The following is a 12510-nucleotide window of genomic DNA, read 5'->3' as shown; positions in this document are numbered from 1 at the left end:
GGTTACTTCCTTATGTTGGAAAGGGAGTGGGACTCCTGCATATAGACCTAAGAGAAGAATGAATAAGTTAACAAGTGTCAGAACCAGAGTTAATATCATCACTACTCCGCTGGTGAAAAATTAACCTCTATATTTAAATGTGTTAGCCAGAACTTAATAAAAGAGACCTAATAATGTTAAGTGGTGAAGCGCAGCTTCCCTGGGGATGATTTAGGGACTTCTCTCATTATTAATATTGTGGTAGTATGTAAATGAAATTACTGGAAATCATGGAGTTGAACAATGGAATAAATTGTATTACAGATTTTTGCTTTTTGCCACCTGTTTTTCCCTTTTCAGCAATGCCAACTCTCCCCACATCTTCTCTAACTTCCCTGTTGCTGTTCTTCTGTTTTCTCCACATCCCCAACTTCATTTTTTCCTCAGTACCTCAAAGGATCTTTCTCCTTCACCCAAATTTTCATGAAATGCCTGTGAACATAATGCCCTGGAGATCTCAAATATGAATGAAATTTGCCAATAGATTAAAAAAGCTGTTAAGATAATACTGGCAAACAGACAGACAGAGTGATTGCATAAGCCTCATCTTCTTAGAAGGCCAAGCTAGAAGGTAGTAATAAAGAGATACAGTTGGTGTAAATGTGAGGACATAACAATTATTCTGAACAGTGGAAATAAACCAGGAGAGATTTATAGTTCTTAATAACTTGTGTAGTAGATGGAAACAAAATTTTATATAGCCAAACAAGTTTGAAGACAGAGAAGAGATGTGACAGAACTGTGGTTACAGTCAAGAAGATTTTTTCATATAAAGTCCTAAAGGGATTTAGAAGGTAAAAATGGCATTCATAAATAATGGTAAGGGAAGATAGAGAGGGATACAAATTGCTAAATTCTCATAAATCACTAGCCTTATGCAAGCACAAAAATAAAAGCATATCATTTAACATACACACACACACAAGAAAGGTAGTTAACACAAATAAAATGAGACAAGTTACTTGATGAGGTATATAGTTGAATGCCATTACAGGACTGCAGTTAATGTTTTTCCCATCTTAAAGGCAGTATATTATATAACTATAGGTCTAATACTTAACTTTAAGGATATACTATATAAAAGAAGGCTAAACATACAAAACACATTAGAAAGAGTCCAGAGGAGGACTACAAGGATGAACAAGGGGCTGGAGCACTCCCCCTGTGAAGACAGGCTGAGGGAGTTGGGGTTGTTCAGCCTGGAAAAGAGAAGCCCCAGGGAGACCCTACAGTGGCTTTCCAGTGCCTAAAGGGGGCTGCAGGAGAGCTGGGAAGGGACTCTTTGTGGAGTGATAGGACAAGTGGAAATGGCTTTAGACTAAAAAAGGGTCGGTTTAGGTAAGATATAAGCATGGTGAGAGGCACAGAGGGTGGTGAGGCACTAGAAGAGGTTGCCCAGAGAAGCTGTGGATGGCCCGTCTCTGGAGGTGTTCAAGGCTGGGCTGGATGGGGCTTTGAGCAACCTGGACTAGTGGGAGGGGTCCCTGTCCATGACAGGGGGCTTGGAATGTGTGATCTTTAAGGTCCCTTCCAACCCAAATCATTCTGTGATTCTATGATTCTATGAAAAGTTGGGTGCTTAGCTTTTTAGGTTAAAAGAGTACTCCAAGCAAGCTAACTAAGCATGAAAGTGTGATATGATAACAACACAATGTAAAAATGATATTAGTGTCTGCTTCAGCGATTCAGCTTCCTATGGGTAAAATCCTGACCCAATCAGAAGATAGAATACTAAAATTCAAATTTAGAAAAGACTATTATCAATCTATTCTAAATGATCTAAATATTTGCATAATGTAAGTTATCAAATTTTACTCAGTAAGTCCTGCAGAGAAGACTATTATTTTCATCATTATGTAATTGAAAACTATCAGCTTCAATAATTTGTGACTGAAATACAGCACATCTTTCAGAAGGACATCCAATTTAAAGCTGATGACTAATAAACCACTTCCCTTGTGTTCCAATGATTCCTTACAGTCACTACTAAAGAGCTGGATTATATTTGCAATTTATTTTTATTTCAAACTTCAATTTTAGTCATTGGTTCTTGGGTTATTTTTATTTCTCCCAAAAGTTCTTTAGAATGGTCTCTGAAGTTGGACACCTGTGCAGGTATTTGGAAACTGTATTCAAATCATCTGTTAATCTTTATTAGCAACTGGTTTCAGCAGGTTTGATAGGCTAGGTACTTTGATCTGTCTTGACTGAAAATAGCTTTTTTTTTTTTTTTCTTTTCTTTTTTCTTTGTAGTAGAAGCAGAAGCAACCCAAGTAAAAGAATATAGCAATATAGGCTCTTCTTTACTTCCCACAGCTCCACAGATCTAAATCCTGCTGTTTTCCTTACAAGTTGTGATGCATGTGTAAAAAGGGTTCAGCTTATGATTCAAATATTGCTCTGAGTTCTCATGGTTCCATGGTTACAGTTTTCATCTGAAGGGCTACCTTGATATAGAAATGTACAACTTTTAAAATTTTAGAAATTTGCTGGCAGAGGTTTGCTTAAGAAATATAAATTTTTAAAGCGGAACAAATAGTAGGAAGCCCTTTCTATGCATATTCGAGACCAAATTTTTGAGTCATCTATGCCCATGTACCTTCTGCGTTCTGCTTCGAGAATACTGGCATACTCAAGCATTATTTTTCAAAAACTGGAATTTTTTTTTTTTTTTTTAAGGTTAAATGTGTCAATATTTGCTGAAAGCATATTGTGACAAGACTATTGCTGTGTGCAATTTTAGAATCATATAGCATTGTTCACTTACATAATTTGCTTAGAATTTGTGCACTGAAAAGAAAAGGATATTTGTAAGGCAGAAAACAACCAGAGGACAATTTGCCTACTTCATTTTCGCTTCATTATACATTGCAACTGTATAGTCACGGTTCTTTGCCTAAGTATGTCACCTTCAGTCAAGTCCAGAAACTGGATGTAAGGATCAGAATCACCAGGGAGCTGGGGTAAAGGCTGTCAACTGGGATTTCTCCTTGTGGAGCTTTCTCCTGCTGGGCTTTCTCCTTCACTTATAAAATCCATAAACAATAAATGTTGCAGATGCTTACTTAGAGTTTTATTTTTTTTTTCCAACACAAAAGCTTAGAGTCATTAGGTCGAACAAAAATTATTTTCAGACGTTCAATACATCCTGACAGAGTGAGATTTTACACAATTAATCAAAACACTTTTATGAAGGGAAATGCTAAATCAGAAATAAATAAACCTCTGTCTAGGGGAATGGAGTAACACATCTATACAGTCCCTGTTAAAGAAGAATAACAGATAAGGCCAGTGAGCTTTAGATTTTATTGCTCACAGTATGAGAGCACATTTGCAATATGCATCATAGATGTGCTTTATTACGGCAGATATTGAGACATGGGTATTCTAAAAATTGGCCCAAAATCCAGTTATACAGCAAACAATGTTATTTCTATGGAAAATTTATCTTCATCTGTGGATTGTACTGCAATGTAGAGAAAAATTTAAACATTAGTCACTAGAGTAATAGGCTCCTACTACTAAGATGGTTAAGTCAATCCTAAACTTCTTTGTTGGACAGACTAGTTCTTTCCTATATTTTAACATTGTGGGCTAAGAGCTTTATTAAAAACAAAACAGAACAAAACTGAAAAATCAGTGTATATCCTGCTAAAGCAATAAAACACAAGAGAGTGGAAGGTAGTACTGACTGGTATTACTTTTTTAGCCTTTCAGGTATGGTGGTATTACTGGTAACACCTAGAATGATACCGTGAATGCCCCACACATATTAATTATTTCCAAGGCATCTGTAATAAACTTTAATGACAACCTCTGCATCTAAGCAGATGTTGACATTTCATTTGATTGCTATTTAATGCACACTAATATAATTATTATAATCAGACCTTGAACTGTAGAAATGCTCAATTAAAAGTACTATTCTTACTTAAGACGAAGACTTTCTCTCTGTATGAGTTATTATCCTAAGAACGATAAACATTAATTAGCTGTTGTTTGTGGTACAATTTGTTAAATAGCTGTGGCCAAGCAGTCCTACTATTTGGTTTGTGGAATGGTCAAGCTTTTCATGTCTGCTGAAAAACAAGGCTGCCATATTTCTCCATGCTTTACCAAAAGCTTCTTGCCTGCCAGCATCCCATCAGGTTCAGGGACTTCCAGAACACTTCTCAGTTCATACTTCATGGTCCACAAGTCTCCTGGGTCTGCTTTTTCCTATCCCAGAACCAATAGAGTCATGCCAATGCAAATAAATTCCGGGATGCCTGGAGTTCACTCGTCTGTGTTATAAAGTTGTTAAAACCATAAACTCCACATTATTTCAGCTCATGCTGACTAGCACTGTTTTAAATAATTCCTGAGATTGGACCAAGGGACTGTGGCAACCCTTTCCTGGTTGGCAAGAGTGTTTAACAGCCTGGACACCAGCTTTGTACCAGTTGGCCTCAGTACTTGTTCTTACTTACATTTACCTTACTGCTGTAGATTTAGCCAATATGTTGACTTTTTCTAAACAAAGAAGCACAGTTTGTTTAGGAAGCATGGAACAAGATGGCCTGGCAGAAGTGGGCTTATCAGGGAACAGTCAACACTGAGCAGTGCAGGGGCAAGGCTGTATGCTGGCCTGGAGGAGGGGGCTGGAGAGAAAAGGAGAGGCACGTTATGCAGGTGTGCTAGCAGAGCAAACAGTCTTCTTTAACACATTAAGGGTCATTATCACTCTTCATTTTAATATTTATTTATCTATTAATTTTTGCAAGTCAGACCAACTAAAACATAGTGCAGCTTCTAGGTAAGCTGGTAACACAATTATGAAGAATCTTAAAAGTAATAGCTGCTTTCTTGTAAAGCAAAAGGGAGCAGTGAAGCAGTATGCATAATGGTGATGGTTAATAATTGTTATTAGACAGAAAGTTGTTATTTTCAGTTTAAAACATTTCTATTTGTTTTAAGAAAGGAAATGTTGAGTTTATGTACAAATGACTGTTCCATAACATTTTTTTTTAAATGAAGTGTTTGTAATTTTCCACAGTAAAAAAGAATTTTGTCTATAATTTTCTTTATAAAAGGAAAAATATAGTATAGCACAATTTCTTCAATGTATGTCCCATGCGTTTTCTTTCCCTATGGCAGGCTTCTATCACAGCTGTGATTCCTTCCCCACGGAAAACCAGTACTTGCTGCAGGTGATGTTGGAATAGGTGTGCTGATGAGCCAGCCAATACTTGTTAACTAACTGGCCATCAGCTACCACTAGGTGTATGTCATTGCTTGTCTCCCTTTTCCACTGTAAGACAAGAACTATTTTTTTTTTTTCTACCCAGGTGCTGCTTTTCACAGAATTTGTGTGAAGTCACTAATATTGGAAATCTCTTTCTCGTGTTTTGAAATATACATGAAATTGTTAATAATTCAGAATTTATAGCAGCAGAAAAGAGTGGTCAATCAGCTAATATCAGGCAGGAGTTATGACTATACAGACATCGTTTATTTAGAAAGCTAGATAAAGAACTACCAAGCTATATGTGCCTTTCTTTCTTTTTGTTTTTGTTACTATCATTCTATATGCTTTATTCCCCCCACCCCCATCCCGCCATTTTACTGTTTTGCTAGCACTGTATTTTAGTTGATAGTCAGATGAGAAATTTATTTTTAGAAGATTTTTATCAACAAGTCTTTATTTTCTGTCCTGTAGCCTACATAGATTTGTCTGAACTTTTTAGATCTTGTTATGGGCTGAAAATTGACAAACATTTTCTATTTTTGCTCTTAATAAAAAATCTACTTCTCTAACTCCCTTCTATTATTTGTGCTGATAATGAGATTTTTCTTCTATGCTTCTGGTAATAAAACAAAAATTTGAGTAGATTCCTTATAACTCTAAACAACCCCATAAACAAGCATGTAAGTTTTACTTCTCTGTATTTCACTCTTTTAGCAGTCTGGGACAGATCTGAGTAGAGCTGATGTATTCAAGTAAGTGAATAACACTTCCTACAGCAAAATGACATGCATCACTCACAGAAGACGCCATTCTTGAGATGATCCTTAGCCTGCTTAGTTGGGCAAATGTTACCCTGATATTCAAGCTCAAAATACTTGCAAAGCTGCAAATGAAAGGAAGGAATAATGAACAAATTGGTAGCCCTTCTTCCAGTTTTAGAGGAACAATCATGATGTGGCAAGTGAACCTTACAAGCCTTGGAGCTGTCAAGGTGCTTCCAAGCAGTACCAGGCAGAAATAGTAATGGCTCTCTCATTATCTATTAACAAGCAATGTTTGGTAAAATTTGCTATATATTCATGGGGAGAATTGGGGAAGTAATTTAGACATACTAGCGAAATAGTATACCTCCTACTTTTTAGTGTTTGCAGTGTGACCGTTAAGATTTTTCATCAAAATTAGCTGTAAGTCTCTTAGTTCACATGAAAAGGGTCTCAGTCAAAATTTTTTGGGGGAGTGCCACATCTTGTTTACTTGACATTGCCAAAGGGCTAAGTTCAGCTTCCTTTATGAATTAGTAAATAACCGTCCCAGCAAGCTATGTGTGGGCTGTGCAAAACTTAGCCCAAACCATCTTGTGTAGAGTGATGAACTTGGAGGCTGGTGTTGTAATGGGCACATTAGATTGTTCTCCAAAAGACCTTGTTGGCACAGGAATGCTGTGTTAGTTGGACAGAAAAGTATTAAAAAAATCTGGATGCTAACAGTTAAGATTAAACCAAAGGAACAGTCATTTTCTTTTCAATTTCAAGAAAGTAAAATAATGTTTTAAGGACTCAAACTGAGTCTTCCCAAGAACTTAGTTTAAAAAGTCAATGTTGAACATAAGGTATGTAAAAAGCCCAGCAGTGAATCAAACTTTTTTTTTTTTTTGTTGAAGTCACTTTTGACTTTTGAAGTACCAATTAATCCATTGTACCCAAGAAAACACCAGCAAAACAGAACTGTAAGTACCTATAAATTAAGTTTTATTGTAAAGCATTGTATTTGAAGTGACTCATCCAACTCATGGTGACTTCTAGCAAGTGTAGTACTAAATTAGTGCAGTAAAGTGGCATGAAGTTTTGAGACTGGATTGGCTTAAACTACAGCTCTGGTGTGGCTTTAATTCAGCAAATGGACCCCAAAACACAACAGTGATAGAATTAAAATGATATAAATTGAAAAGCTTTTGTTTACTGTGTTTGGTAGTGCAGGTTTCTCCTGTCTGTCCAACACAGCGGCAGAACTGTTGCTGCAACAGAAAACAGAAAACTTTGTTGTTGTTGTTGTTTGACTGATTGATTGCTTGTTTTTTGTAATAAGTTTCTATCTTGTTTAGTTTCTAAATGAAAGGCAATAATTTGGAAGAGCTTTTACGTTTGTATTAGTAGTAATGCATAAAAAGCTATTGAGGATTTTCTGGTTTCACTTGGGGAATTTTGCAAGTTTCCTGTTATTATTTGTTTTGTAAAATGCCTTGGCCACTGCTCTTGTACAAAGAAAGAAATCTTTAAACTTGCTGAATCTGAAGGGTTGCTGCAGATGCGTTGCAGTGTATCAAGATTCTAAGTATTATGGTGTGTCTAGAGAAGTGTAGATGCATCTGCAGGGGAATAACTACTTTTATAGACATGCAGGTGCATTGCATGTAGAAGGGAACAAGGTGAGGGTGGATTCTCTAGATGCTGAACATGGAATCGAAATAGGTTTCTTTCCTTCAGAAGTAGTTTAACTGATTAGTTTCTATGGGTTTGATGCACCTGAATGCATTTAGTTCTTCTTTACCCCTTGATACTTTTGAAAAGCGTATACTATTTTGTGCCTCTGTACTTTGCCAGCCAGTCTCAGCAAGCAGTTGGGCCCTGGGGATCCAAAGCCATGTATGAGTGGAGGAGACCAGTTCTCCTAAATTAACTTTCTTTCTGTAGGGTGGGATTATACGTGGACATGAGATTTTGCAGTGGAGCTGCCATTTTCAGCAAGGTAGTTTATTAATCAGCTATGTGTGAGTTTGTCTGAACGTCGCTGCCAAACCAGCTTCTCAGCCTGAGGGAAGAAGACTTGACACAAGCAAGCCACGACTCTGCCAAGCTGCTGTGATAGGTTTGCTGAATCTGCCCCATGCAAACACCATCTTTCCTGATTTCTGTCTCGCTGAGAATAAATGGATCGTACAAGGGAGTAATCATTGCTTACAACATGCTTGCTGATATTCTGCATGGCTGGCTGTAATCTCTGAGGCAGGAGCCATTCATACTTGGCTGGTTGCTATCTTAAAAACTGCAAAATGTCAAAGCTGAAGCTGCAGATATGCTGCACAGGGATCAGTTGCTCGCCGCAGTTTTGATCTGGTATCAGCTAGTAAATGTTTGGCATGCCCACAGTAGCTAAGTATAGGGAAATGCTTCATTAAGTTAAAAGCTGTGGATAATGAACTGAAATCACTGTGGGCATCGGTGCCCATGCAGCTTTGTAATTAACTGAAGTATCCTTCCACCATCACTGTAATGGTCCTGCCCTTTTCTAACGAAGTGTCCTTTGCTACCATGCTTTAGCTCTGAAGATATCCACACTGAGGTGCAGTCTCCAGGCAGGTGTTGCTAAGTTCCTGAGGAACATAAGTCCCTGATTCTCAGTCACCTGGTCCAACCATCATTGGAGCATGAAGGAAAACAGTTATCCCACTCTGTGCTGGTGGGCAAGATTTACGTGTCAGCAGGGCTATCATGCTACAGATCAAGTTATAAAGGGACAGGATAAATCATTTCTTCTTACGCTTCTTCTGTCTTCTAGTTCCACGATTTAGTGGATATTCCTTTCCTTGCACCTTCCCTCACAAACACCACCACACTTCCCTCAGCACAACAATCCTTCAGCCACCTCAAAACACTGCTTCTTCTGTAAGAGTTGCTCTGCCTTTTGGGCAGAGCCACTGGAAAGCCAAACACATGGTGCTGGTCGGTGTGTGGCCAGTGCATGGGTCAGAAAGTGTCTGGGGTTTCCAGTGGAGATTTCAAGATATTGCTTTCCAGTTTCAGCATGAGGTGAAAAATGACTCTGCAGCAGAAAACCTTTTGTAATCAAAAGTAACTTTATGAAAACCAGAATTCTAGCTTCTCACTAGGAATAGCTGAAAAAATAAAATTCTCTATGATAATTGCAGGCACCATAAAATGCATGGAAAGAAAACACATTCAGCCTGGTGCCTCTGGGATCATATAGTGTGTGCTTGCTCAGTCTTATGAACTGCATCACACTTGATTGACATGGCTTCTGTGTGCTCATTAAACTATAGAAATTCATTAATTTTTCAATTTTCTCAAAAAAATAAAGTTATAGCCTAATTTATTCCTCAATCATATACTGATATTGTTGGAGAAAAATAGCTTTTGAATGTCTGTGTGAAAGACTCTCTGTGGTCAGTCAGGTTTCTTCTCCTGCTACCCTTCCACTTTTGCACACAGATGTGCCCTAAAGGATGCTTGCTCTCCATGATGGTGTGAGTCACCAGTTACCACTGACATGCTGCATCTCTACTTATTTTCCTGAATTCCTTATTCCTTTGGCTTTAGATTGTGCTATTTTAGCATGGAACAGACACATATGAGCTTTTAAACAAATTATTTGGTTTATCTGAATCAATGTGCTAATGCTCCAAGCCACAGTACAAACCTACCTATAAAAGCATTATGATAATTGTTCAGCAGTCCAAATGACTGTGGAAAATAGAGGTTTTACAGAAGCAGTGTGAAGAGGTGACTGGTCCCTGCTGCCTCCAAAGGCAGTAACTAGAAACTAAGCAGTATATGGAGATAATAAGCATAGATGGCAATGAATGTGGAAAATGTACAGTGCTTCAAGGTCTCTTGCTTCCCTTCTGATACTGTCTAGACTGATGTCAGTCACCACTGAATGGTGAATTTATTGAGGTCAGCAAAAGTCTCTAGACTTCAGATTAATTTATTGGCTGATGGGTTGGGCCCAGAAGATTCGCGTAAATGGGTTTATGTCAGGCTGGTGACCTGTCAATTGTGGGGTTTCCCAGAGCTCCATTTCAGGACCAGTCCTCTTCAATGTTTACATAAATGGTTTGGATGAAGGACTTGAAGGTTTTTTGGGCAAGTTCACCGATACCAAATTAGGTAAAGCTGTTGACTCTGCCAAGTGTGGTGAGGCCTTGAAGAGAGATCTGGACAAATTAGAGAGCTGGGCACTCACCAACAATATGAAATTTAACAACAGCAAGTACTGGATTCTGCAGCTGGGAAGGGGCAACCCTGGATATATGTATGGACCGGGGGACGAGATGATGGAGAAAGGGATCTGGGGGTTTTGATTGACAGCCATCTGAACATGAGCCAGCAGAGTGCCTTGGTGGCCAGGAGGGCCAACTGTATCCTGGGGTGCATCAAGCATGGCACTGCTAGCCAGCTGAAGGAAGACATTGTCCTGCTCTGCTCTGCGCTGGCGCGGCCTCACCACGAGCACTACGTGCAGTTCTGGGCACCACAGTTAAGAAGGATAAACTGTTGGAGAGTGTCCAAAGGAGGGCAACTAAAATGTTGAAGGGTTTGGAGGGGGAGACATATGAAGAGTGGCTGAAGTCACTTGCTTTGTTCAGGCTGGAGAAGAGAAGGCTGAGGGAAGACCTCATTGCAGTCTACAGCTTCCTCCTGGTGGGGAGCAGAGGGCCAGGCACTGATCTCTGTTGTCTGGTGACCAGAGACAGGACCCAAGGGAACATCTTGAAGCCGTGACAGGGGAGGGTCAGGCTGGGTGTTAGGAAAAAGTTCTGCACCCAGAGGGTGGTCGGGCACTGGGACAGGCTCCCCAGGGAAGTGGTCACAGCACTGAGCCTGCCGGAGTTCAAGAAGCATTTGGACAACACTCTCAAACACATGACCTAATACATATTTTTGAGTTGCCCTTTGGGGACCCAGGAGTTGGACTTGATGATTCTTGTGGGTCCCTCCCAACCTGGATATTCTATGGTTCTAATGATATCTATTATTAGTGTTGCTTTTTTTTTTTTTTTTTTTTTTTTTTAATGAAGATGCTGATTCTCACTGTGCAGCTGGCTCCCAGGAGAACTGCAAGCTAGCAGTTCTGAAAAAAAAAAGCAGCTTCCTATTATCTGGCCTTTCAGGACAACTCTCTTTTTTGTCACAGGCATCAGCCCATGTAAACACTTCCATTAACTTATTCTTTGTTCTTTTGATCTACCATTTAGCCTTCCTTCCAAGTAAGGGTTATGATAGCTTCGGTGAGGGTTTATATAGATGCCTTATATCAAATCATGGGCAAGTTCCACATTAAAATATACTTCAACAGAAGTATTACATCCTTGTAAGGACATAATTTGTGATTCAAATTTTGTAGTTCTACTTGTACTAGGAAATACTCTGGATCTTCATGTGCTGCATCTTTTGAAAAGTCAGCTTCAAAGATGTTCTTGAATCAGGGACTGTTTATGAGTAAATATCTGGTGGGAACTAATACATTCATTTAGAAAAAGCTTATTTCTACTGCAGTGTAGTGGGAATAGAGTTTCTGTGTGAGCATTAATACTCATAATCAGGAAGACTGAGAAGGAATCTAATCCTTGGCACTTCTTAGGAACATTTGAGTGATCAAAAGGGATTGCAGAGATTATGGCTTCCTTGTGTCATGCAAATCATGTCAATTAAATGAATTAGGTGTCTGAGCAATTTGAGTAAGTATAGAGCAGCCTGCCTGTGTACTTAACATATAGTTATTTAGAAGGCCACAAGAAGATGTGCCTGCAGCAACAACGGTGGTAATATGAAGAATAAATTCCTGAGCATGGATTTGGATGACTCCGGACCTGACTGTGGTCCCTGTATAAATGTAAGTGAAGATATACTAGCACTAGCAGCTTTTGTAGCCAGGATCTTAATCAGATGGCTCCTGTTTACCAGTGGAGTAAGAAATAAATGTTGACTTCCAACCAGAGACAAGAAGACTGTTCTATCCCTTTGAGGACAAGGGATAATGCTACTTTGCTGTTAACACCATGTACATTGAAGATGTTTGGTTATAATCATTGTGGCATGGGAAATTAAAACACTGCAAAAAATAATTTTTAATATCTGGATAGCTGAAAAAACAGTAATCCATACTTCTGTGGAATTTGGTTTGTTATGTGACTTAATGAGAAGTCAGCTTTGGATCCTAAACCCTGTGGACTTTTGACCTTATTTCCAGTCTGGATCCTCCCTTTCTCAGCACAGTAATTTGCATGAATCAAGTAATTAATTTATGGCTAATATGTTTCTTTACATTTATATCTAGTCAGAACTTACAAAATAGTCTTTGAGTAAACAACTAAAAAAGTAATTTGCTTGAATTTTAAAACTTCATGGACTTGAAAGGTAAAAGCCTAGGAATACAGGGCTATACTAGAGCAAAGAGGTATCACATGGGTGAGAATTGCTGGGCTGTAGAGTCTAGCCCTTGCTACA

This window comes from Anser brachyrhynchus (genome assembly GCF_964034855.1).
Source record: "Anser brachyrhynchus genome assembly, chromosome: Z".
In the NCBI taxonomy this organism is placed as follows: domain Eukaryota; kingdom Metazoa; phylum Chordata; class Aves; order Anseriformes; family Anatidae; genus Anser; species Anser brachyrhynchus.
The sequence above is the reverse complement of the archived record's forward strand: the minus strand, read 5'-3'. Positions refer to the sequence as shown.